At 48.3% G+C, this 24890-nt stretch overlaps 1 protein-coding gene across 1 annotated transcript in view; it reads right to left on the reverse strand.

The window, feature by feature from the left end:
- Window positions 1-24890, reverse strand: part of IMPA2 (inositol monophosphatase 2) — a 112867-nt gene that overhangs the window by 52895 nt on the left and 35082 nt on the right. The gene's annotated exons all lie outside the window — the stretch shown is intronic.

Raw genomic sequence — 24890 nt, forward strand, 5'->3', positions numbered from 1 at the left:
GCTGTGGGTATGTGGAAAACTGGACGACGCCCCCAATTGATAATGCTGATTTATCAACAGGAATGAAAAGCTATACCTTATACACACTTTAAATACACTTTACCATGGAGCCGCTGCAGCCGCTAAACTTAATACACACTCTACGCACCTTTTACGCTGTTAGCGTGCAGAGTCCCGTACCGTGTACGGGCTTTGCGTATAAACGCTGCGCTGACGGTACAAAGTACACACAGCGCGTACACACCCAATGAATACACTTTAAACCTTATACAGCAATGCAATGCGATACTAATACACTTTAAACCTTAGCAGGGAAAGGAAGACACGACACCAGTCTGTAGTTAAATCACTGGGTTCCGACACCACAGCGTATTATTGCTGAAGGGGGTTACAATACAAACAATACAACAAAATAATGGCTACAATCAATGGTACATACGTGAGTGGATTCGCCGCACTACCCAGATCTGGTCCTCGGTCATCTGATAGATAACTTTGTGAGTCTTGTGTCAGACCAGGCCTGCAGCAGGCTCTCTTTATACAATTCTTCCAAAACTTAACACAATGGATACTGTAATCTCTTTATCCACTGGACACAGGGATGGTCATTTACAGTACAGGAGAGGCCATAGGTCGGTTTAAATAGGTGGTCGATGTCTGTTCCAACTGCTCTTGTGGGTGGTCTCCTCTGGATTCCCGCCGCATACATAATGTACAGTAAATACAGTTTATATCTATATTCTGCTCCTGCACATAACTATCCGCAGGAACATGCGATCTTCCTCAAACCAACACCAAAATATTACCCTTAAAATACCCTACAGCTGGATACCAAACACCACCTTATAACCTTGTTCTGTCCCCCTCCTATCCTGTAAAGGTGAATCCCTTTGTTCTGAAAACATTTAAACTGCTGTAACTTGCTGCTGTGGTGCAGGGAGGCTGTGTGTAAAATGTGCACTATTTGGATTAAATATGTAGTGTGTTTTGATGGCTTTTCCATGCGTTCACAAACTCTACCGTAAATACTCATACCACGCGCTAATACGCAGGTCCACGGGAGCGACCAAACGCAAATTGCGAATATGCGCACGCACGGCACAGCAAGTACGCGCACGGAGGCCATCTGTGTGTAGTTTGTACGTAATGTATGTACTGCAATATTTTTCGACTTTGACAACGTTGAGATCCCAAGGTGCCATGGGAGGCACAAAGGGAGGTTGGATGTGCAGAACACCTTTCAAGAATGTCTGGACCTCAGGGAGATAAGCCAATTGTTTCTGAAAGAAAATGGACAAGGCTGAAATCTGGACTTTTATGGAAGCCAGACGCAGGCCCACATCCACACATGCCTACAGAAAAAGCAGAAAACCTCCCAGATGAAATTCCACCACAGAATAATTTCTGCTCTCACACCAAGATACGTATTTCTTCCAAATATGATGGGAATACTTAGACGTTACCCCTTTCCTGGCTTGGATCATAGTCGGGATAACCTTTTTAGGGCTCTCATGGCTAGAATCAGCCGTTCAACTTTCATGCCGTCAAACGTAGCAGCAGTAAGTCCTGATAGACGAACGGGCCCTGTTGCAGAAGATCCTCGCGAAGAGGTAGAGGCCACGGATCTTGAAGGAGCATCTCCAGAAGGTCCACGTACCAGGCCCTTCATGGCCAGTCTGGAGCAATGAGTATTGCTTGAACCTTTTCTTTTTTTTTTCTCTTTAGAATTCTTGGGATCACAGGAAGTGGAGGAAATACATACACCATCTGATAGACCCATGGTGTAGTCAGGGCATCTACCGCCACTGCCTGTGGGTCTCTCGACCTGGAACAATACCGCTTGAGCTTCTTGTTGAGCAGAGAGGCCATCATGTCGATCTGTGGATATCCCCACCGACTTGTCAAGCACCTGAACACTTCCGGGTGAAGGTCCCACTCACCAGGGTGCATGTCGTGTCTGCTGAGGAAGTCTGCTTCCCAGTTGTTACTCCCGGAATGAAAACCACTGACAACACCACAACATTTCATTCTGACCAGAAGAGAATCCTTGACACCTCAGACAGTGCTGCTCTGCTCTTCGTTCTGCCCTGTCAGTTTACGCACGTCACTGCCGTCACATTGTCCGACTGGACCTGAATGGCCCGATCTTGAAGATGTGAGGCCTGCAGAAGGGCGTTGTATATGGCCCCGAGTTCCAGAATGTTGATTGGAAGAAAGACTTCCTGACTTGACCTTCTTCCTTGAAACTGCACCCCCTGAGTGACTGCTTCCCAACCTCTGAGGCTTGCGTCTGTGGTTAACAGAATCCAGTTCTGAAGTACAAACCTCCAACGAGGTGAGAAGGCTGTAGCCACCACAGAAGGGAGATCCTGGCTTTTGGCAACAGACGTATCCTCTGGTGCACATGAAGATGCCATCCGGACCATTTGCCCAACAGATCGAGCTGGAAGGGTCTTGCGTGAAACCTTCCATATTGATGAGCCTTGTAAGAGGCCACCAATTTCTCCAGAAGGCGAATGCATAGATGCACCGACACCCTGGTTGGCTTCAGGACATCCTGAACCATCGACTGGATCACCAATGCCTTCTCCAACGGAAGGAACACTTTCTGCGACTCAGTGTCCAGTATCATTCCCAGGAATGGGAGCCTCCTTGTTGGCTCTAGGTGAGATTTTGGAAGGTTCAGAATCCACCCGTGATTCTGGAGGAGTTTGGTTGAGAGACCAATGCTGTCCAGCAACCTTTCCCTGGACGGTGCTTTTATCAGGAGATCGTCCAGGTACGGAATTATGTTCACTCCCTGTTTGCGAAGTATAAACATCATCTCTGCCATCACCTTGGTTAACACCCTTGGTGCCGTGGAGAGACCAAAGGGCAGGGCCTGGAACTGGTAGTGACAGTCCTGCAGTGCAAACCGTAGATAAGGCTGACGAGGCGGCCAGATCAGAATGTGAAGGTACGCATCCTTGATATCCAGAGACACTAGGAATTCCCCCTCCTCCAGACCTGAGATTACCGCTCTCAGACTCCACCTTGAATTTGAACACCCGTAAGTACGGGTTCAAAGACTTGAGGTTCAGAATAGGTCTTACCGAACAGTCTGGTATCGGTACTACGAACAAGTTGGAATAGTACCCCTTGTTGAGCAGATGAGGTGGAACTGGAACAATGACGCGAGTCTGTACCAGTTTTTGGATGGCATACTGTAAAGTTATACTTGCCTCTTGTGAAACTGGCAAGCCTGATTTGAAGAATCTGTGAGGTGGGAGCTCTTGGAACTCCAGTCTGTAGCCCTGGGAAATAAGATCTATGACCCAGGGATCCTGGCACAAACTTGACTAGATCTGACTGAAGAATTGTAGTCGGGCTCTCACATGACATTCTTCCAGGCATTGCGGTCCACCGTCATGCTGAAGTCTTGAGGAAGCAGAGCCTGAGCTCTGTTCCTGAGCACCTGCAATTGCCGTTTTGCGTGGTTTACCTCTAGCGCCACTGGAGGACGTAGAAGCACCTCTGGATTTGCTCTTGAACTTGGACGTTCAAAAGGACTGTAACTTAGAAGCTGAATAAGTCTTCTTGGTTGGGGGGTTGTGTAAGGAAGATACATAGACTTACCCGCAGTAGCTGTGGAGATCCATTTGTCTAGTTCTGGCGTAGCCACAAGCCCCTGCGTGCCGACACTGCCATAGTGGTGGTGCGTGCGTTAAGCAGGCCTATCTCCTTTATGGCTTCCACCGTAAAGTTTGCAGAGTCCTGTATATGCTGCAGGAGTAAAACATCATCCCCCCTAGAGAAAGAATCTAATCCCTCAATTAGGTTACCTGACCATTTTGCAATGGCTTTTGTGATCCACGAACATGCAATAGTGGGTCTCTGGGCCACCCCAGCAGCTGTGTACAATGATTTGAGTGTAGTCTCAATTTTACGATCAGCCGTGTCTTTTAGGGAAGCTGCACCAGGAACAGGCAATACAATTTTTTGTGACAGCCTAGAGACTGATGCGTCCACTATCGGTGGATTTTCCCATTTTTTCCTATCCTCCAGAGGAAAGGGAAAAGATGAGAGCAACCTTTTAGGGATCTGAAATATTTTATCAGGATCAAACCACGCTTCTTCAAACAGGGTTTTCAATTCCTTTGACACAGGAAAAGTGACTGAGGACTTCTTTTTTACATTACTCCTCTGACACCTTATCAGGAATATGCAGAACATCTCTGATAGCTTCTATAAGAGCCTCTATTCCCCGTGACAGAGCCACATCCCCCCAAACCTCCAAGTCTACTTCACCCTTCTCCAAGTCTGACCCTTCAGCGTCAGAGTCAGACTGCAGGATATGGGCCAGAGATCGCTTTTGCGGACAAATGGGAGGGGATTGAGACGCTGTTTTGGGGAGTCTCTGCTCATAAACTCATCCACAGTCATTGTGGGACAATTTTGTAGAAAGAGTGGAGATCATTCCTTTCAGAGAATTAACCCACTCTGGTTCAGTCCCGCTATTCTGTGAACCCCCTGGTGAAAAGGAACACTCCGCTGTACAAAAAACACACTTTGCCTGACATAAGGTAAATGTGACAGCGCACACACACACACACACACACACACACAGGAAAAGGTTCAGCACAATTAACCCACAAAGAGCCCTTCAGGGAGAGACAGAGTTGTTTGAAACCAGCCCCCACCGCGTCCTTATCGCTAATGCCAAGCTTAGCAGGGTCGCAGACTAAGTACCCTCATAGGGGACTTAGTACACTAGTAATTGCTCCCCCCTGCTATGACCCCCGGGTACCGCTGAGGTTTTTTGCAGTCACACCAGAGGAGCTGCACATCCCTGTCAATCAGCGTCTGTGTTCACTGCAGAGGGAAAAATGGCGCTGGTGAGCTGCTGGATCCTCTCATAGTGAAGCCCCACCCCTTCAATGGTGCGCAGCCTACCAGCTTTTTTTTTTTATACTGGCTGAGAAATTTGGTACTTAAAATGGACAAAAAACGTTTTAAGGCTGTGTTGTCAGTATGGGTACTGTGTACTAAGACGCAGTTGTGTACTGTGTCTGGAAACGCATTCCGCCCCGTTTAGAAGCTGTGCGTCTCCGTACCCACATGCCGCCATAATGGCCAGCGCCCCACTAACCGGGACGCCGGCTCAGTACTCACCACTCTTCATTCTTCTGGCTCTATTAGGGGTGGCGGCGTGCTGTGGGAATGTATGCTCGCTGTGGTGGGGCTTGCGAATAGTTCCCTCAGGAGCTCAGTGTCCTGTCAGCGGGGACTGGGATCATTAACCCCTCCCCCCAGACCTGCCTGAAAATAACAAACATATAAAATAAATCCAGAAAACTCTTCAGGAGCTTCCTTCAGCGTGACTGGCTCCTCCGGGCACATTTCCTGAACTGAGTCTGGTAGGTGGGGCACAGAGGGAGGAGCCAGCCCACACTATCAAATTCTTAAAGTGCCCATGGCTCCTAGTGGACCAGTCTATACCCCATAGTACTAAATGGACCCCAGTATCCTCTAGGACGTAAGATAAATAAACGTTATGGTAAGAACTTACCGTTGATAACGTGATTTCTCTTATGTCCAAAGGACTATCCACAGGATAACATTGGGATATGGTTGAGCGACAGCGGAAATGGCACCAACACGGTCACGAGATTTCTGGCCTCCCAGGATGCATCAGGGCTTCCCCATATAATCCCGCCCACTGACTCAGTCAGATCAGTTCTTTCCACAGCGATTTAGGCAGGAGCACCAGGTAGAAATCTATTTAGGCGATAAGAACACACATGCACACCCTTCCATACAAGAGGGAAGAGGTTTAGTGATTGTCAAGATCCTCAAATCAGGTGCGTCAGGGTGGGATCCCTGTGGATACCTGTGGACATAAGAGAAATCACGTTACCAACGGTAAGTTCTTACCATAACGTCTATTTCTCTGGCTGGGTCCACAGGATTATCCACAGGATAACATTGGGATTCCCAAAGCCAATTTTAGTGGTGGGGACGCTCCTGATTACACAGGAGGACCTTTCGCTCGAAGTCTGCGTCATGAGAGGCAAAAGTATCCAAGGCATAATGTCTAATGAATGTGTTTATGGAAGACCATGTGGCTGCCTTACATATCCGTTCTGCTGAAGCACCCTGTTGTGCTGCCCATGAAGGACCTACCTTACGTGTAGAGTGTGCAGAGACATTAGCCGGAGTAGGGAGATCGATCTGCATGAGAATAAGCTTCTGATATTACCATTCGGAGCCATCTCGCTAGCGTCTGTTTACTAGCAGGCTATCCTCTTCTATGAAATCCGTATAGGATGAAGAGAGAATCCGTTTTCCTGATGGCACTAGTACGATCTATGTAGATTCTTAAAGCTCGGACTACGTCCAACGACGCTTCTCCCGCAGATAGTCCCGATACCTGAAAAGCTGGGACTACAATCTCTTCATTCAGGTGAAACTTTGAAACCACCTTTGGAAGATAACCAGATCTAGTTCTGAGAACTGCTCTGTCTGGAAAAAAACTTAGGAAAGGAGACTTACACGATAACGCTCCTAAATCTGACACTCTTCTGGCTGACGCCATTGCCAGTAGAAAAAGTACTTTAGCCGTTAACCATTTAAGAACTGCTCTCTTAAGCGGTTCAAACGGAGGACCCTGGAGGAATTTAAGAACTAAATTCAAATCCCAGGGAGCTGCAGGAGGAACAAACGGAGGTTGAATATGTACAACTCCCTGAAAGTATGTACATCCTGTAAATCAGCAATCTTTCGCTGAAACTATACAGTTAATGCGGATACTTGAACTCTCAAGAAAGCCACTTTCAAACCTATATTAAATCCTGCTTGAAGGAAATCCAAAATCCTGGATACTTTGAAAGATCTTGGATTCAAATTTTTTCCAGTACACCAATGAATATAGGCTTGCCATATTCTATGATACACACGAGCTGAAGAAGGCTTTCTTGCTCTAAGCATAGTTTGGATTACTTGTTTTGAAAATCCTCTAGCTTCTAAGATAGAGGTTTCAACAGCCACGCCGTCAAAGACAGGCGATCCAGATGACTGTGGCAACAAGGACCCTGCATTAGCAGATCTGGATGTTGAGGGAGCAGTATCGGTGCTTCCACGGACATTCTTTGCAGATCTGTGTACCAATGCCTTCTTGGCCAAGGTGGAGCTATTAGAATTATTGCTCCCTTTGCTTGCTTTATTTTTCTCACTACTCTGGGTAACAGAGATATTGGTTGGAACGGATATGCCAGACGAAATTTCCATTCTACTGACAGTGCGTCTACAAGGACCGCATCGGGATCCTTTGTTCTCGATCCGTACCTTGGAACTTTGTTGTTTAGACGAGACGCCATGAGGTCTATCTCTGGTAGACCCCATCTGTTCACTAGTGTCTGAAACACTTCTGGGTGTAACGCCCATTCGGTTTCCTGAATGGTGTGTCGACTGAGAAAATCCGCTTCCCTGTTCAGTACACCTGGGACAAACACTGCTGACAATGCTGGGAGATGGAGCGCTGACCATCTTAGAATGGGAGTTACCTCCTCCATCAGTCTCTTGCTGTGAGTTCCTCCTTGATGATTGAGGTACGCTACTGCTGTCGCATTGTCTGAGCGAATCTGGACCTGTCTTCCTTGCAGACTGTCCTTTGCCTGAACCAAAGCCATGTAAATGGCCCTTATTTCCAACAGATTTATTGGCAGGCGACTTTCCCTTGCGGTCCATTTTCCCTGGAACCAAAGGCTTCCGAGTACCGCATCCCAGCCTTGCAGGCTGGCATCTGTTGTCAGGACTTGCCACTCTTTTATCCAAAAGGGTCTCCCCTTGTTTAAATGGTCTGTCTGCAGCCACCACGCTAGAGACCTTTTTACGTTTGCTGGAAACTATCATCTGCTTTTTTATCGTCTGATGATTTCTGTTCCATTTGGTCAGAATAAGGTGCTGCAATGGTCTGGAGTGGAATTGTGCATATTCCACCATGTCGAAGGTTGATACCATCAGACCCAACAAACGCATTGCTGCATGGACTGACACTGTCTGGGCGTGCAACGCTTCCTGAGCCATGACCTGCACCTTGACTATCTTTTTCTCTGGTAAGAGAACTTTCTGTAGGTCTGAATCCAATATGGCCCCTAAATGAACCATCCGCTGGGACGGATTCAGAGACGACTTTTCCCAATTTATGAGCCACCCGTGTCTCTGTAAACAAACTATTGTCTGTTGAAGATGTCTCAAAAGTAAATCTTGCGAATGTGCTAAGATTAACAGGTCGTCGAGGTATGGGAATATTCTTATCCCCTGTTTGCACAGACAAGCTGCCATTATCACCATGATCTTGGTAAACACCCTGGGTGCTGTTGCTAGCTCGAAGGGCAAATCTTGGAACTGAAAATGTTCCTGGAGGATGGCAAACCTGAGGTAACACTGATGAGACAGTGCTATAGGCACATGTAGGTAAGCATCCCGTACATCCAGAGATACCATGTAATCTCCCGGTCCCATAGCCAACATTATGGAGCGTAATTGTCTCCATGTGGAACTTCGGGATCCAAATGTATTTGTTTAACATTTTCAGATTGAGAATTGGTCGATATGACCCATTTGGCTTCTGGATCAGAAATAGATTGGAGTAAAACCCCTGTCCCCTTTGTGATGGAGGTACTGGGAAAATCACACCTGACTGCAGTAATTTTTGGACTGCTTCTTGTAGGGCATTGGCCTTCGACTCTATACGAGACGGGCTGGTGCAAAAAAATCTTTGAGGAGGCTGCCTCCTGAATGGGAACCCATACCCCTGAGATACCACCTTCTGCACCCAAGCATCTGTTGTTGACTGTTGCCATATGTGTGCAAAATGAAGGAGTCGACCCCCAACCCTGGAATCCTCCAGGCGGAGGCCCGTCTCTTCAGGCTGATGGTTTCTGTTCAGGCTTGGAAGCTGGCTTTTTGCTAGCCCACTGCTTCTTACCCCTGGTTTTGAACTGGGGTTGCTTAGACTCCTCTTTTGCTTTTGCTTTGCCAACGAAATTAGCGAAACTTTGAACCCTTGGACTTAGGGTTATAAGTAGCCGGAAATCTGACCTTCTTTGACTCAGCCTCTGATTCTAGGATATCAGATAATGGTTTCCCAAACAATATATTACCAATGAAAGGCAATGCTTCCAATTCTTTCTTGGACTCCGCATCTGCCTTCCAGGTACGTAGCCAAACTGCTCTGCGAGCGGCTACTGTCAAGGCTGAAGCTTTAGAAGCAACTGTACCCATATCAATTGCTGCTTCTTCCAAGTATTGGGCAGATTGTCTTAAACGGCTTAAATGATACTCTTGCTCCCTAGTAGGAGAAGAGATGTCACTCTCTAGTTCCTCTATCCATTCGCCCATTGCCTTTGCTACCCAGGCCGAAGCCATAGCAGGTCTTACCACTGCTCCTACTAGAGAAAATACATTTTTCAAAAAGCTATCTACCCTTCTGTCTGTGACATCATTTAGCGAGGTAGATGACAGTGGTAAAGCAGATTTATGCACAAGTCGCAGAACATGTGCATCTACTTTTGGAGGAACTTCTCTTTTTGAACAATCCGCAGCTGGAAATGGATAATAAGAATTCCATCTTTTCGGAATCCTTTATTTCTTACTGGGCGTCGCACAAGACTCATCCATCATTTCAGTCAGCTCATCTGACGCTGGGAATTCAGTTTTCACTGATTTTGTTCGTTTAAACACAGGTGCTTTAGATTTTAACACTGTCTTGGCTGGCTCTTCCAAAGAGAGAACAGCCTTCACAGCTTTAATAAGTTCAGCTACATCTTCTGAACTAAAACTCTGCGACTGATCATCATACAGAGTATTTGAATATACTGTATCATCATCTGTTGTATCATCTTGTGTAGTCTGCCACATAGACGTATCTGTCTTAGTCTTACATGTCCCTTGGGCGCTCATACAAAAAAAGAAAAGAACAAAACATAGTGTACTCTATCTTTCACATATAATCCAATGAAGTGTATATAAGTAATTACTCGTACCCCACGGATTGGTCTACCGTTTTACAGGTAGACAAATACACTTTTCATAGGACCTGGATATCACCAGTCTGGACTCTCTTCTATCAGGGTCTCCTTACGGATTATATCCATACCAAAAAAAGAAAAAGATTCTGATAGTGCAACACCGTTTTATTACTTTAAAATAGACTTTAGAACAGAATCTGGGGGATACGAAATGGTCTCTCACCAATAGAAATGGTCTACCACATGAGCAGACAAAACAGCATAGGTTAGATGTCAAACACAGGCGTCCCTGGAACCGGCTGTCCAGATCACATGGAAAGGTTTCCACACCGTCTCTCCACCTACAGTCCTCCTGCCGACGCGTTTCAACACGTATTGTGTCTATCAATTGGGAACTTTTGTGACGGTATCTACATAGAGTGCTTGGTGACACTCTTGTTTTCTCCAGTTTGAGACCAGAAGGCTGCCTCTGTGGCGCACGGCAGTTTGTTCTAAGCATCTTTCTCACATACCTGTCCCTTGGTTGCTTGTAGAGGCTACTGGAACCAAGCCGTAGGAAGGGAGCTGCATGTATGGGTTAATAGTGTAACCTAACCCTTGAAGTGGTGCTACCGGAGTTAACCTGTCCGCTATTGAAGATAGAGTCTTTGCGAACATATTCCATGGTGGCTCTGTTGGTGGTTGAACCAACTCCTGTTTTTAACTTTGGTGAAAAGCAAAACAGTTCGCACACAAGCCCTCATAAGTGACCAATTGGTCCATACCAATTAACCCTGTCTTACAAGATAAGCATGTTAGGGATGTAGGAGTGCTTGATAAATTCTCCTCGTCACTTTTGCGGCTCACAGACATGGTAATAATCTGTTAATGACTACACAAATTGTGACTGAAAATCACCTATATATGAGTATATAGAAGTGAAATCAATCTGACCACAGTGCACCTGAATTGAGGGTCAGAACAGGACTGACGTTACATAGAAAAATCAGCACTCATACTAGCAGTCACATGTTAAAGCATTAGACATTGTCATATGAGAATACAACCCCCATAACAACTTATAAATAAGTAGGAAAATTGTACTTCTGTTTCAACTGGTTCTTTTTCAACATAACATGCAGAAAACACAGTAATATACAGATCTCATATGCAATATGTACTAAAAATTAACAATTCATACTAACAAGTAGAGAGAATTTTTAGTACTGTATACCATTCCTCTGTAGAGCGGGATACAGGGAGACTCACCACACTTCCATATCCAAGCAAATGCGCTCGTAAGACGCTGAGTGGATTCAGACGCTACTGATGTACACTACCGCTCCTGATAATGGACACAGTCGCTCACTGACGGACACGGACGCTCAGCGACTTCCACGTGTATGCAGACGCTAAGGCCTGCGACTCGGTCTAGGCGGGATCTCTTGTGCACACAACCGCAGCGTCTAAGCTGCGACCGAGTACCCTCGTGGTAGCGTCTGAGACGGAAGTGAGGTCATTCAGTTCATGGACGGGAGACGCGCGGAAACTGGTCATGAACTCGGAGGAGGGACGGCCAGGAGAGCGTCTGAATCCCCCTGTTGACTTAAACTCTAAGGATCGCGGCCTCTACCTAGTCCTGGCGCCTATGATCCCTGCTGTCGCACTCGAGATGTTCAGCACATCAACACACCGTTTGTAGTCTCCACCAATACAGTGTAGCTGTGTCCGGACCCCCCTAGTAAGAGGAAATCCATAGACTTACCGTCCCCCCATGCTCCGGCCAGAGCCTGGTTACGTCTGCTGGACCTGCTAGAACATCAGACACAGACGCCCGTCAAGACAGCACTATTACCACGAAGGTAAGCGTTGTTGCGACCCGGTGGGGAGTTGTTGGAGCGACTTTTTCCAGTATGCGTTTAAGACGCTGTTAAAAAAAGTCGCTAAAAAAAAATAAGTCTATAAAAATAAAATAATAAAAGCTTCAGGCCGCTTTATCTACAGCAGCCCTGTGATCATGCGGCTTCCTGCCGCACCAAGCAAAAAACTGAACTGACTGAGTCAGTGGGCGGGATTATATGGGGAAGCCCCGATGCATCCTGGGAGGCCAGAAAGCTTGTGACCGTGTTGGTGCCATTTCCGCTGTCGCTCAACCATATCCCAATGTTATCCTGTGGACCCAGCCAGAGAAATTATGAATTGCACATGTTTTGGCTGGTTGAGTCAGATGAGAGGAATTGGCAAAATGAAGACTTGGAGTAATGATCTCACCATGTCCCCGTCAGTCACAGAACTTGTGTAAATAATATCTGCCTTTACTAAAAGGAATACTTTTGTGTCCCCAGTGGCAATGCACATAAGAAATGGTCTGGTCCAATAGCAGCTCAAGAGGTGGGGCTGCAGCACAGTCCAAAATTCAAATAGGGGAGTAAACTAATGGCTAGAGAGTCCCGGCTGGTGAGGTTTGGCAGTGTTTGGGGTGGCAGTTAGTGTGTCTCCCCTATTTGAATTTTGGACTGCGTTGCAGCCCCACCTCTGAAGTTGCCACTGATCTGGTCCTAGTATAGTGTGGCCTCTTGTGTTTTTATTGTATTGATCCTTATTAACCTCTTCATACTTAAAACTCTCCGGCTAATTACATATTTTTGAAGTAACTTGAAGGTCTCCTCCTTCCAATCCACTCTATATTTATATAAATGTAGAGTAAACATAGACAGCAGAGATCTGTATTCTCACACACTACACTCTTTTTGATTTCTACACACAGAAACTGTTCCTGAGTTATAGTTCCCTTTGCAAGGCTCTGAGAAGCAAATGAGACGGAGCACCGGGGTATGGTGTGGGCAAGGTCAGACAAAGCATGGGCAGAGCAGGGGGCACACTGAGGTGACCTGACATATTAGTATAACTATACTGTATTTGGTCAATGATACTGATAGAACACATCATTAATGGAATCAGAAATAAGTGAGAACATCAAGTCGGTACCAGAAACAATGAAGCAAATATTGTGTTCCAGCAGGTCATGTTTTGTGGATTTCTTGAATCATGCACAGGTGAGTTCATCTGTTTTGCTGGATCAGTAATTATCCCATCTGCTTCCACAGACAGAAATCCTCAAAACATGACCTACTGGAAAAAACCTGTGGTTTAAGGTTAGGAATTCCTGTATTACATGCCTTAAAAATATATTGGATTCATTACAAATGCATTTGTGTAGGTTAATATTCGTTTGCCTTAATTAACTTCATTTCTCTGACGTCCTAAGTGGATGCTGGGACTCCGTAAGGACCATGGGGAATAGCGGCTCCGCAGGAGACTGGGCACAACTAAAGAAAGCTTTAGGACTACCTGGTGTGCACTGGCTCCTCCCACTATGACCCTCCTCCAGACCTCAGTTAGAATCTTGTGCCCGGCTGAGCTGGATGCACACTAGGGGCTCTCCTGAGCTCCTAGAAAGAAAGTATATTTTAGGTTTTTTATTTTACAGTGAGATCTGCTGGCAACAGACTCACTGCAGCGAGGGACTAAGGGGAGAAGAAGCGAACCTACCTGACTGGAGATAGTTTGGGCTTCTTAGGCTACTGGACACCATTAGCTCCAGAGGGATCGAACACAGGACCCGACCTCGATCGTTCAGTCCCGGAGCAGCGCCGCCGTCCCCCTTACAGAGCCAGAAGCAAGAAGTGGTCCGGAAAATCGGCGGCAGAAGACCTCGGTCTTCAACAAGGTAGTGCACAGCACTGCAGCTGTGCGCCATTGCTCCTCATGCACACCTCACACTCCGGTCACTGATGGGTGCAGGGCGCTGGGGGGGGGGCGCCCTGAGCAGCAATATAAACACCTTGGCTGGCAAATCATCACAATATATAGTCCCAGGGCTATATATGTGATAAATTACCCCTGCCAGAATCCATGAAAAAAGCGGGAGAAAAGTCAGCCGAAAAAGGGGCGGGGCTATCTCCCTCAGCACACTGGCGCCATTTTTTCTTCACAGTGCAGCTGGAAGACAGCTCCCCAGGCTCTCCCCTGTAGTTTTCAGGCTCAAAGGGTTAAAAAGAGAGGGGGGGGGGGGCACTAAATTTAGGCGCAATATGTGTATACAAGCAGCTATTGGGGGAAAAATCACTCAGTTATAGTGTTAATCCCTGCATTATATAGCGCTCTGGTGTGTGCTGGCATACTCTCTCTCTGTCTCCCCAAAGGACTTTGTGGGGTCCTGTCCTCAGTCAGAGCATTCCCTGTGTGTGTGCGGTGTGTCGGTACGGCTGTGTCGACATGTTGGATGAGGAAGGTTACGTGGAGGCGGAGCAGAGGCCGATAAATGGGATGTCGCCCCCTGTGGGGCCGACACCAGAGTGGATGGATAGGTGGAAGGTATTAACCGACAATGTCAACTCCTTACATAAAAGGCTGGATGACGTAACAGCCGTGGGACAGCCGGCTTCTCAGCCCGCGCCTGCCCAGGCGGCTCAAAGGCCATCAGGGGCTCAAAAAACGCCCGTTACCTCAGATGGCAGACACAGATGTCGACACGGAGTCTGACTCCAATGTCGACAAGGTTGAGACATATACACAATCCACTAGGAACATCCGTTGCATGATCTCGGCAATGAAAAATGTGTTACACATTTCTGACATGAACCCAATTACCACATAAAAGGGGTTTTATGTTTGGGGAGAAAAAGCAGCCAGTGTTTTGTTCCCCCATCAGATGAGTGAATGAAGTGTGTAAAGAAGCGTGGGTTCCCCCGATAAGAAACTGGTAATTTCTAAAAAGTTACTGCTGGCGTACCCTTTCCCGCCAGAGGATAGGTCACGTTGGGAGATATCCCCTAGGGTGGATAAGGCGCTCACACTTTGTCAAAAAAGGTGGCACTGCCGTCTTAGGATACAGCCACTTTGAAGGAGCCTGCTGATAAAAAGCAGGAGGCTATCCTGAAGTCTGTATATACACACTCAGGTACTATACCGAGACCTGCAATTGCCTCAGCATGAATAGTGCTGCTGCAGCGTGGTCCGATACCCTGTCAGATAATATTAATACCCTAGACAGGGATAATATTTTGCTAACATAGAGCATATTAAAGACGTCTTCTTATATAGGAGGGATGCACAGAGGGATATTTGCCGGCTGGCATCCAGAATTAATGCAATGTCCATTCTGCCAGGAGGGTATTAGAGACCCGGCAGTGGACAGGTGATGCTGCCTTTAAAAGGCACATGGAGATTCTGCCTTATAAGGGTGAGGAATTGTTTGGTGATGGTCTCTGGGAACTCGTATCCACAGCAACAGCTGGGAAGAAAATTTTTTTACCTCAGGTTTCCTCACAGCCTAAGAAAGCACCGTATTTTCAGGTACAGTCCTTTCGGCTTCAGAAAAGCAAGCGGGTCAAAGGCGCTTCCTTTCTGCACAGAGACAAGGGAAGAAGGAAAAAGCTGCACCAGACAGCCAGTTCCCAGGATCAAAAATCTTCCCCCGCTTCCTCTGAGTCCACCGCATGACGCTGGTGCTCCACAGGTGGAGACAGGTGCGGTGGGGGCGCGTCTCGGGAACTTCAGGGACCAGTGGGCCTGCCCACAGGTGGATCCCTACGTTCTGCAAGTAGTATCACAGGGATACAAGCTGGAGTTCGAGGCGACTCCCCCTCGCCGTTACCTCACATCAGCCTTGCCTGCTGCCCTCGGAGGGAGGTAGTACTGCCGGCAATTCACAAGCTGTACTTCCAGCAGGTGAAATCAAGGTACCCCTCCTTCAACAAGGCCGGGGTTACTATTCCAAAATGTTTGTGGTACCGAAACCAGACGGTTCGGTGAGACCCATTCTAAAATTGAAAGCCTTGAACACTTATATACGAAGGTTCAAGTTCAAAATGGAATCGCTCAGGGCGATTATTGCAAGCCTGGAGAATTTCATGGTATCACTGGACATCAAGGATGCTTACCTGCATGTCCCTATTTACCCTCCTCACCAGGAGTACCTCAAAATTGTGGTACAGGATTGTCATTACCAATTCCAGACGTTGCCGTTGGTCTTGCCCCGGCACCGAGGGTATTTACCAAGGTAATGGCCGAAATAATTATCCCGTACTTGGACGATCTCCTTATAAAGGCGAGGTCCAGGGAGCAGTTGTTCGTCGGAGTAGCACTATCTCGGGAAGTGCTACAACAGCACGGCTGGATTCTGAATATTCCAAAGTCGCAGCTGGTTCCTACGACGCGTCTACTGTTCCTGGGTATGGTTCTGGACACAGAACAAGAGAAGAGAAAAGGGTTTCTCCCGGAGGAGAGGTCCAAGGAGTTGTCGTCTCTAGACAGAGACCTCCTAATACAAATACAGGTGTCGGTGCATCAATGCACGCGAGCCCTGGGAAAGAAGGTAGCTTCTTACGAAGAAATTCCATTCGCCAGGTCCCATGCAAGGATCTTCCAGTGGGATCTGTTGGACAAGTGGTCCGGGTCGCACCTTCAGATGCATCGGCGGATAACCCTGTCTCCAAGGGCCAGGGTGTCGCTGTTGTGGTGGCTGCAGAATGCTCATCTTCTAGAGGGCCGCAGATTCGGCATACAGGACTGGGTCCTGGTGACTACGGATGCCAGCCTTCGAGGCTGGGGGGCAGTCACACAGGGAAGAAACTTCCAAGGACTATGGACAAGTCAGGAGACTTCCCTACACAAAAATATTCTGGAACTAAGGGCCATTTACAATGCCCTAAGTCAGGCTAGACCCCTGCTTCAACACCGGCCGGTGCTGATCCAGTCAGACAACATCACGGCGGTCGCTCATGTAAACCGACAGGGCGGCACAAGAAGCAGGATGGCGATGGCAGAAGCCACAAGGATTCTCCGATGGGCGGAAAATCATGTGTTAGCACTGTCAGCAGTGTTCATTCCCGGAGTGGACAACTGGGAAGCAGACTTTCTCAGCAGACACGACCTCCACCCGGGAGAGTGGGGACTTCATCCAGAAGTCTTCCAAATGATTGTACACCGTTGGGAAAGGCCACAGGTGGACATGATGGCGTCCCGCCTCAACAAAAAGCTAAAAAGATATTGCGCCAGGTCAAGGGACCCTCAGGCGATAGCTGTGGACGCTCTGGTAACACCGTGGGTGTACCAGTCGGTGTATGTGTTCCCTTCTCTGCCTCTCATACCCAGGGTAATGAGAATAATAAGAAGGAGAGGAGTAAGAACTATACTCATTGTTCCGGATTGGCCAAGAAGAGCTTGGTACCCAGAACTCCAAGAAATGATCTCAGAGGACCCATGGCCTCTGCCGCTCAGACAGGACCTGCTGCAGCAGGGGGCCTGTCTGTTCCAAGACGTACCGCGGCTGCGTTTGACGGCATGGCGGTTGAACGCCGGATCCTGAAGGAAAAGGGCATTCCGGAGGAAGTTATCCTTTCGCTAATTAAAGCTAGGAAAGAAGTGAACGCAAACCATTATCACCGCATATGGCGGAAATATGTTGCGTGCTGTGAGGCCAGGAAGGCCCCAACGGAGGAATTTCAGCTAGGTCGATTTCTGCACTTCCTACAGTCAGGGGTGACTATGGGCCTAAAATTGGGTTCCATTAAGGTCCAGATTTCGGCTCTATCGATTTTCTTCCAAAATAGAACTGACTTCACTGCCTGAAGTTCAGACTTTTGTTAAGGGAGTGCTGCATAGTCAGCCCCCGTTTGTGCCTCCAGTGGCACCGTGGGATCTCAACGTGGTGTTGGATTTCCTGAAGTCGCATTGGGTTGAGCCACTCAAATCCGTGGAGCTAAAATACCTCACGTGGAAAGTGGTCATGCTGTTGGCCTTGGCGTCGGCCAGGCGTGTATCAGAATTAGCGGCTTTATCATGCAAAAGCCCTTATCTAATTTTTTTATATGGATAGGGCGGAATTGAGGACTCGTTCCCAATTCCTTCCTAAGGTGGTATCAGTTTTTCATGTGAACCAACCTATTGTGGTGCCTGCGGCTACTTGGGACTTGGAGGATTCCAAGTTACTGGACGTAGTCAGGGCCCTGAAAAATATATGTTTCCAGGACGGCTGGAGTCAGGAAAACTGACTCGCTATTTATCCTGTATGCACCCAACAAGCTGGGTGCTCCTGCTTCTAAGCAGACTATTGCTCGCTGCATCTGTAGCACGATTCAACTTGCACATTCTGCGGCTGGACTGCCGCACCCTAAATCTGTAAAAGCCCATTCCACGAGGAAAGTGGGCTCTTCTTGGGCGGCTGCCCGAGGGGTCTCGGCTTTACAAATTTGCCGAGCTGTTACTTGGTCGGGTTCAAACACTTTTGCAAGAGTCTACAAGTTTGATACCCTGGCTGAGGAGGACCTAGAGTTTGCTCATTCGGTGCTGCAGAGTCATCCGCACTCTCCCGCCCGTTGGGAGCTTTGGTATAATCCCCATGGTCCTTACGGAGTCCCAGCATCCACTAAGGACGTCAGAGAAAATAAGAATTTACTCACCGGTAATTCTATTTCTCGTAGTCCGTAGTGGATGCTGTGACTCCATAAGAACCATGGGGAATAGCGGCTCCGCAGGAGACTGGGCACAACTAAAGAAAGCTTTAGGTCTAACTGGTGTGCACTGGCTCCTCCCACTATGACCCTCCTCCAGACTTCAGTTAGGATACTGTGCCCGGAAGAGCTGACACAATAAGGAAGGATTTTGAATCCCGGGTAAGACTCATACCAGCCACACCAATCACACCGTATAACTCGTGATACAATACCCAGTTAACAGTATGACAACAACTGAGCCTCTCAACAGATGGCTCAACAATAACCCTTTAGTTAAACAATAACTATATACAAGTATTGCAGACAATCCGCACTTGGGATGGGCGCCCAGCATCCACTACGGACTACGAGAAATAGAATTACCGGTGAGTAAATTCTTATTTTCTCTGACGTCCTAAGTGGATGCTGGGACTCCGTAAGGACCATGGGGATTATACCAAAGCTCCCAAACGGGCGGGAGAGTGCGGATGACTCTGCAGCACCGAATGGGCAAACTCTAGGTCCTCCTCAGCCAGGGTGTCAAACTTGTAGAATTTAGCAAATGTGTTTGACCCCGACCAATTAGCTGCTCGGCAAAGTTGTAGAGCCGAGACCCCTCGGGCAGCCGCCCAAGAAGAGCCCACCTTCCTCGTGGAATGGGCTTTCACTGATTTAGGATGCGGCAGTCCAGCCGCAGAATGTGCAAACTGAATCGTACTACAGATCCAGCGAGCAATAGTCTGCTTTGAAGCAGGTGCACCCAACTTGTTGGGCGCATACAGGATAAATAGCGAGTCAGTCTTTCTGACTCCAGCTGTCATGGAAACATAAATTTTCAGGGCCCTGACTACGTCCAACAACTTGGAAGCCTCCAAGTCTTTAGTAGCCGCAGGCACCACGATAGGTTGGTTCAAATGAAAGGCTGATACCACCTTAGGGAGAAATTGGGGACGAGTCCTCAATTCTGCCCTATCCATATAGAAAATCGGATAAGGGCTTTTACATGACAAAGCCGCCAATTCTGATACACGCCTGGCCGAAGCCAAGGCCAACAACATGACCACTTTCCACGTGAGATACTTCAATTCCACGGTTTCAAGTGGCTCAAACCAATGTGACTTTAGGAAATCCAACACCACGTTGAGATCCCAAGGTGCCACTGGAGGCACAAAAGGGGGCTGAATATGCAGCACTCCCTTAACAAAAGTTTGAACTTCAGGTAGTGAAGCCAGTTCTCTCTGGAAGAAAATCGATAGAGCCGAAATCTGCACCTTAATGGAACCCAATTTTATGCCCATAGTCACCCCTGACTGTAGGAAGTGCAGGAAACGGCCCAGCTGAAATTCCTCCGTTGGGGCCTTCCTGGCCTCACACCACGCAACATATTTTCGCCATATGCGGTGATAATGGTTTGCGGTTACTTCTTTCCTAGCTTTAATCAGCGTAGGAATGACTTCCTCCGGAATGCCCTTTTCCTTCAGGATCCGGTGTTCAACCGCCATGCCGTCAAACGCAGCCGCGGTAAGTCTTGGAACAGACAGGGCCCCTGCTGCAGCAGGTCCTGTCTGAGCGGCAGAGGCCATGGGTCCTCTGAGATCATTTCTTGAAGTTCCGGGTACCAAGCTCTTCTTGGCCAATCCGGAACAATGAGTATAGTTCTTACTCCTCTTCTCCTTATTATCCTCAGTACCTTTGGTATGAGAGGAAGAGGAGGGAACACATAAACCGACCGGTACACCCACGGTGTCACTAGAGCGTCCACAGCTATCGCCTGCGGGTCTCTTGACCTGGCGCAATATCTTTCTAGCTTTTTGTTTAAGCGGGACGCCATCATGTCCACCTGTGGCCTTTCCCAACGGTTTACAATCAGTTGGAAGACTTCTGGATGAAGTCCCCACTCTCCCGGGTGGAGGTCGTGCCTGCTGAGGAAGTCTGCTTCCCAGTTGTCCACTCCCGGAATGAACACTGCTGACAGTGCTAACACGTGATTTTCCGCCCATCGGAGAATCCTTGTGGCTTCTGCCATCGCCGTCCTGCTTCTCGTGCCGCCCTGTCGGTTTACATGGGCGACCGCCGTGATGTTGTCTGACTGGATCAGTACCGGCTGGTTTTGAAGCAGGGGTTTTGCCTGACTTAGGGCATTGAAAATGGCCCTCAGCTCCAGAATATTTATGTGCAGGGAAGTCTCCTGACTTGACCATAGTCCTTGGAAGTTTCTTCCCTGTGTGACTGCCCCCCAGCCTCGAAGGCTGGCATCCGTGGTCACCAGGACCCAGTCCTGTATGCCGAATCTGCGGCCCTCTTGAAGATCAGCACTCTGCAGCCACCACAGCAGAGACACCCTGGTCCTTGGAGACAGGGTTATCAGCCCATGCATCTGAAGATGCGATCCGGACCACTTGTCCAACAGGTCCCACTGAAAGGTTCTTGCATGGAACCTGCCGAATGGAATTGCTTCGTAGGAAGCTACCATCTTTCCCAGGATCCGCGTGCAGTGATGCACCGACACCTGTTTTGGTTTTAGGAGGCCTCTGACTAGAGATGACAGCTCCCTGGCCTTCTCCTCCGGGCGAAACACTTTTTTCTGTTCTGTGTCCAGAACCATCCCCAGGAACAGTAGACGTGTCGTAGGGACCAGCTGTGACTTTGGAATATTTAGAATCCAGCCGTGCTGTTGTAGCACCTCCTGAGATAGTGCTACCCCGACCAACAACTGCTCCCTGGACCTCGCCTTTATCAGGAGATCGTCCAAGTACGGGATAAATAAAACTCCCTTCTTTCGAAGGAGTATCATCATTTCGGCCATTACCTTGGTAAAGACCCTCGGAGCCGTGGATAGACCGAACGGCAACGTCTGGAATTGGTAATGACAATCCTGTACCACAAATCTGAGGTACTCCTGGTGAGGATGGTAAATGGGGACATGCAGGTAAGCATCCTTGATGTCCAGTGATACCATGTAATCCCCCTCGTCCAGGCTTGCAATAACCGCCCTGAGCGATTCCATCTTGAACTTGAATTTTTTTATATACGTGTTCAAGGATTTCAAATTTAAAATGGGTCTCACCGAACCGTCCGGTTTCGGTACCACAAACATTGTGGAATAGTAACCCCGTCCTTTTTGAAGTAGGGGCACCTTTACTATCACCTGCTGGGAATACAGCTTGTGAATTGCCTCTATCACTGCCTCCCTGCCTGAGGGAGTTGTTGGCAAGGCAGATTTGAGGAAACGGCGGGGGGGGGGGGGGGGGAGACGTCTCGAATTCCAGCTTGTACCCCTGAGATACTGCTTGAAAGATCCAGGGATCCACCCGTGAGCGAGCCCACTGATCGCTGAAATTTTTGAGACGGGCCCCCACCGTACCTGGCTCCGCCTGTGGAGCCCCAGCGTCATGCTGTGGACTTAGAGGAAGCGGGGGAGGACTTTTGCTCCTGGGAACTGGCTGTATGCTGCAGCTTTTTCCCTCTACCTCTGCCTCTGGGCAGAAAGGACGCGCCTTTAACCCGCTTGCCCTTATTGGGCCGAAAGGACTGTACCTGATAATACGGTGCTTTCTTTGGCTGTGAGGGAACATGCGGTAAAAATGTAGACTTCCCAGCTGTTGCTGTGGAAACGAGGTCCGAGAGACCATCCCCGAACAACTCCTCACCCTTATAAGGCAAAACTTCCATGTGCCTTTTAGAATCTGCATCTCCTGTCCACTGCCGAGTCCATAACCCTCTCCTGGCAGAAATGGACATTGCACTTATTTTAGATGCCAGCCGGCAAATATCCCTCTGTGCATCCCTCATGTATAAGAGTGCGTCTTTAATATGCTCTACGGTTAGCAATATAGTGTCCCTGTCTAGGGTATCAATATTTTCCGACAGGGAATCTGACCACGCAGCTGCAGCACTGCACATCCATGCTGAAGCAATAGCTGGTCTCCGTATAACACCTGTGTGTGTATATACAGACTTCAGGATAGCCTCCTGCTTTCTATCAGCAGGTTCCTTCAGGGCGGCCGTATCTGGAGACGGTAGTGCCACCTTCTTTGACAAGCGTGTGAGCGCTTTATCCACCCTAGGGGATGTTTCCCAACGTGACCTATCCTCTGGCGGGAAAGGGTACGCCATTAGTAACCTCTAAGAAATTACCAGTTTCTTATCGGGGGAAGCCCACGCTTCTTCACACACTTCATTTAATTCCTCAGATGGAGGAAAAACAACTGGTAGTTTTTTCTCTCCAAACATAATACCCTTTTTTGTGGTACCTGGGGTAACATCAGAAATATGCAACACATTTTTCATTGCCTCAATCATATAACGTGTGGCCCTATTGGAAGTTACATTTGTCTCAGTCGTCGACACTGGAGTCCGTATCCGTGTCGACATCTGTGTCTGCCATCTGAGGTAGCGGGCGTTTTAGAGCCCCTGATGGCTTTTGAGACGCCTGGGCAGGCACAGGCTGAGAAGCCGGCTGTCCCATATTTGGTATGTCGTCAAACCTTTTATGCAAGGAGTCGACACTGTCGCGTAATTCCTTCCACAGAACCATCCACTCAGGTGTCGACCCCGCAGGGGGTGACATCACATTTATCGGCATCTGCTCCGCCTCCACATAAGCCTCCTCATCAAACATGTCGACACAGCCGTAACGACACACCGCATACACACAGGGAATGCTCTGACAGAGGACAGGACCCCACAAAGCCCTTTGGGGAGACAGAGAGAGAGTATGCCAGCACACACCAGAGCGCTATATAACACAGGGATCCCACTATAAATGAGTTTTTTCCCTTATAGCTGCTTATATTATATATACTGCGCCTACATTTAGTGACCCCCCTCTCTTTTTTACCCTTATGTAGCTTGACACTGCAGGGGAGAGCCAGGGAGCGTCCTTCCAGCGGAGCTGTGAGGGAAAAATGGCGCCAGTGTGCTGAGGGAGATAGCCCCGCCCCTTTTCCGGCGGACTTCTCCCGCTTTTTCTGGCAGGGGTATTTTTACACCTATATAGCCTTCCTGACTATATATGGTGTAGATTTGCCAGCCAAGGTGTATTATATTGCCCTCAGGGCGCCCCCCCCCCCCAGCGCCCTGCACCCATCAGTGACCGGAGTGTGAGGTGTGCATGAGGAGCAATGGCGCACAGCTGCAGTGCTGTGCGCTACCTTGTTGAAGACAGAAGTCTTCTGCCGCCGATTTTCCGGAACACTTCTTGCTTCTGGCTCTGTAAGGGGGCCGGCGGCGCGGCTCCGGGACCGAACGATCGAGGTCGGGTCCTGTGTTTGATCCCTCTGGAGCTAATGGTGTCCAGTAGCCTAAGAAGCCCAAGCTACCTCCAGTCAGGTAGGTTCGCTTCTTCTCCCCTTAGTCCCTCGCTGCAGTGAGTCTGTTGCCAGCAGATCTCACTGTAAAATAAAAAACCTAAAATATACTTTCTTTCTAGGAGCTCAGGAGAGCCCCTAGTGTGCATCCAGCTCAGCCGGGCACAAGATTCTAACTGAAGTCTGGAGGAGGGTCATAGTGGGAGGAGCCAGTGCACACCAGTTAGACCTAAAGCTTTCTTTATAGTTGTGCCCAGTCTCCTGCGGAGCCGCTATTCCCCATGGTCCTTACTGAGTCCCAGCATCCACTTAGGACGTCAGAGAAAATAAGATTTTACTCACCGGTAAATCTATTTCTCGTAGTCCGTAGTGGATGCTGGGCGCCCATCCCAAGTGCGGATTGTCTGCAATACTTGTATATAGTTATTGCCTAACTAAAGGGTTATTGTTGAGCCATCTGTTGAGAGGCTCAGTTATATTTCGTACTGTTTCACTGGGTATAGTATCACGAGTTATACGGTGTGATTGGTGTGGCTGGTATGAGTCTTACCCGGGATTCAAAATCCTTCCTTATTGTGTCAGCTCTTCCGGGCACAGTATCCTAACTGAGGTCTGGAGGAGGGTCATAGTGGGAGGAGCCAGTGCACACCAGGTAGTCCTAAAGCTTTCTTTAGTTGTGCCCAGTCTCCTGCGGAGCCGCTATTTCCCATGGTCCTTACGGAGTCCCAGCATCCACTACGGACTACGAGAAATAGATTTACCGGTGAGTAAAAATCTTATTATTTTGCAATCTTTTCTATAAACAGCAAATAACACTTCCACCATGATTAGGTGCTGTGAGAATTAATATTTCTATACACTTGGAATTTTAGGCTTCAGCACAACTAGCAATAACACGTTCTCATATAGATTACGTACTTTGGGGGTCAATCAGAGTTGTTCGCTCTGTAAATTTGTTCGCATCGCAGCGATTTTCCGCTTAGTGCGCATGCGCAATGTTCGCACTGCGACTGCGCCAAGTAAATTTGCTATGAAGTTAGGAATTTTACTCACGGCTTTTTCATCGTTCAGGCGATCGTAATGTGATTGACAGG

The sequence above is a fragment of the Pseudophryne corroboree genome, chromosome 5 (genome assembly GCF_028390025.1).
Source record: "Pseudophryne corroboree isolate aPseCor3 chromosome 5, aPseCor3.hap2, whole genome shotgun sequence".
NCBI lineage: Eukaryota > Metazoa > Chordata > Amphibia > Anura > Myobatrachidae > Pseudophryne > Pseudophryne corroboree.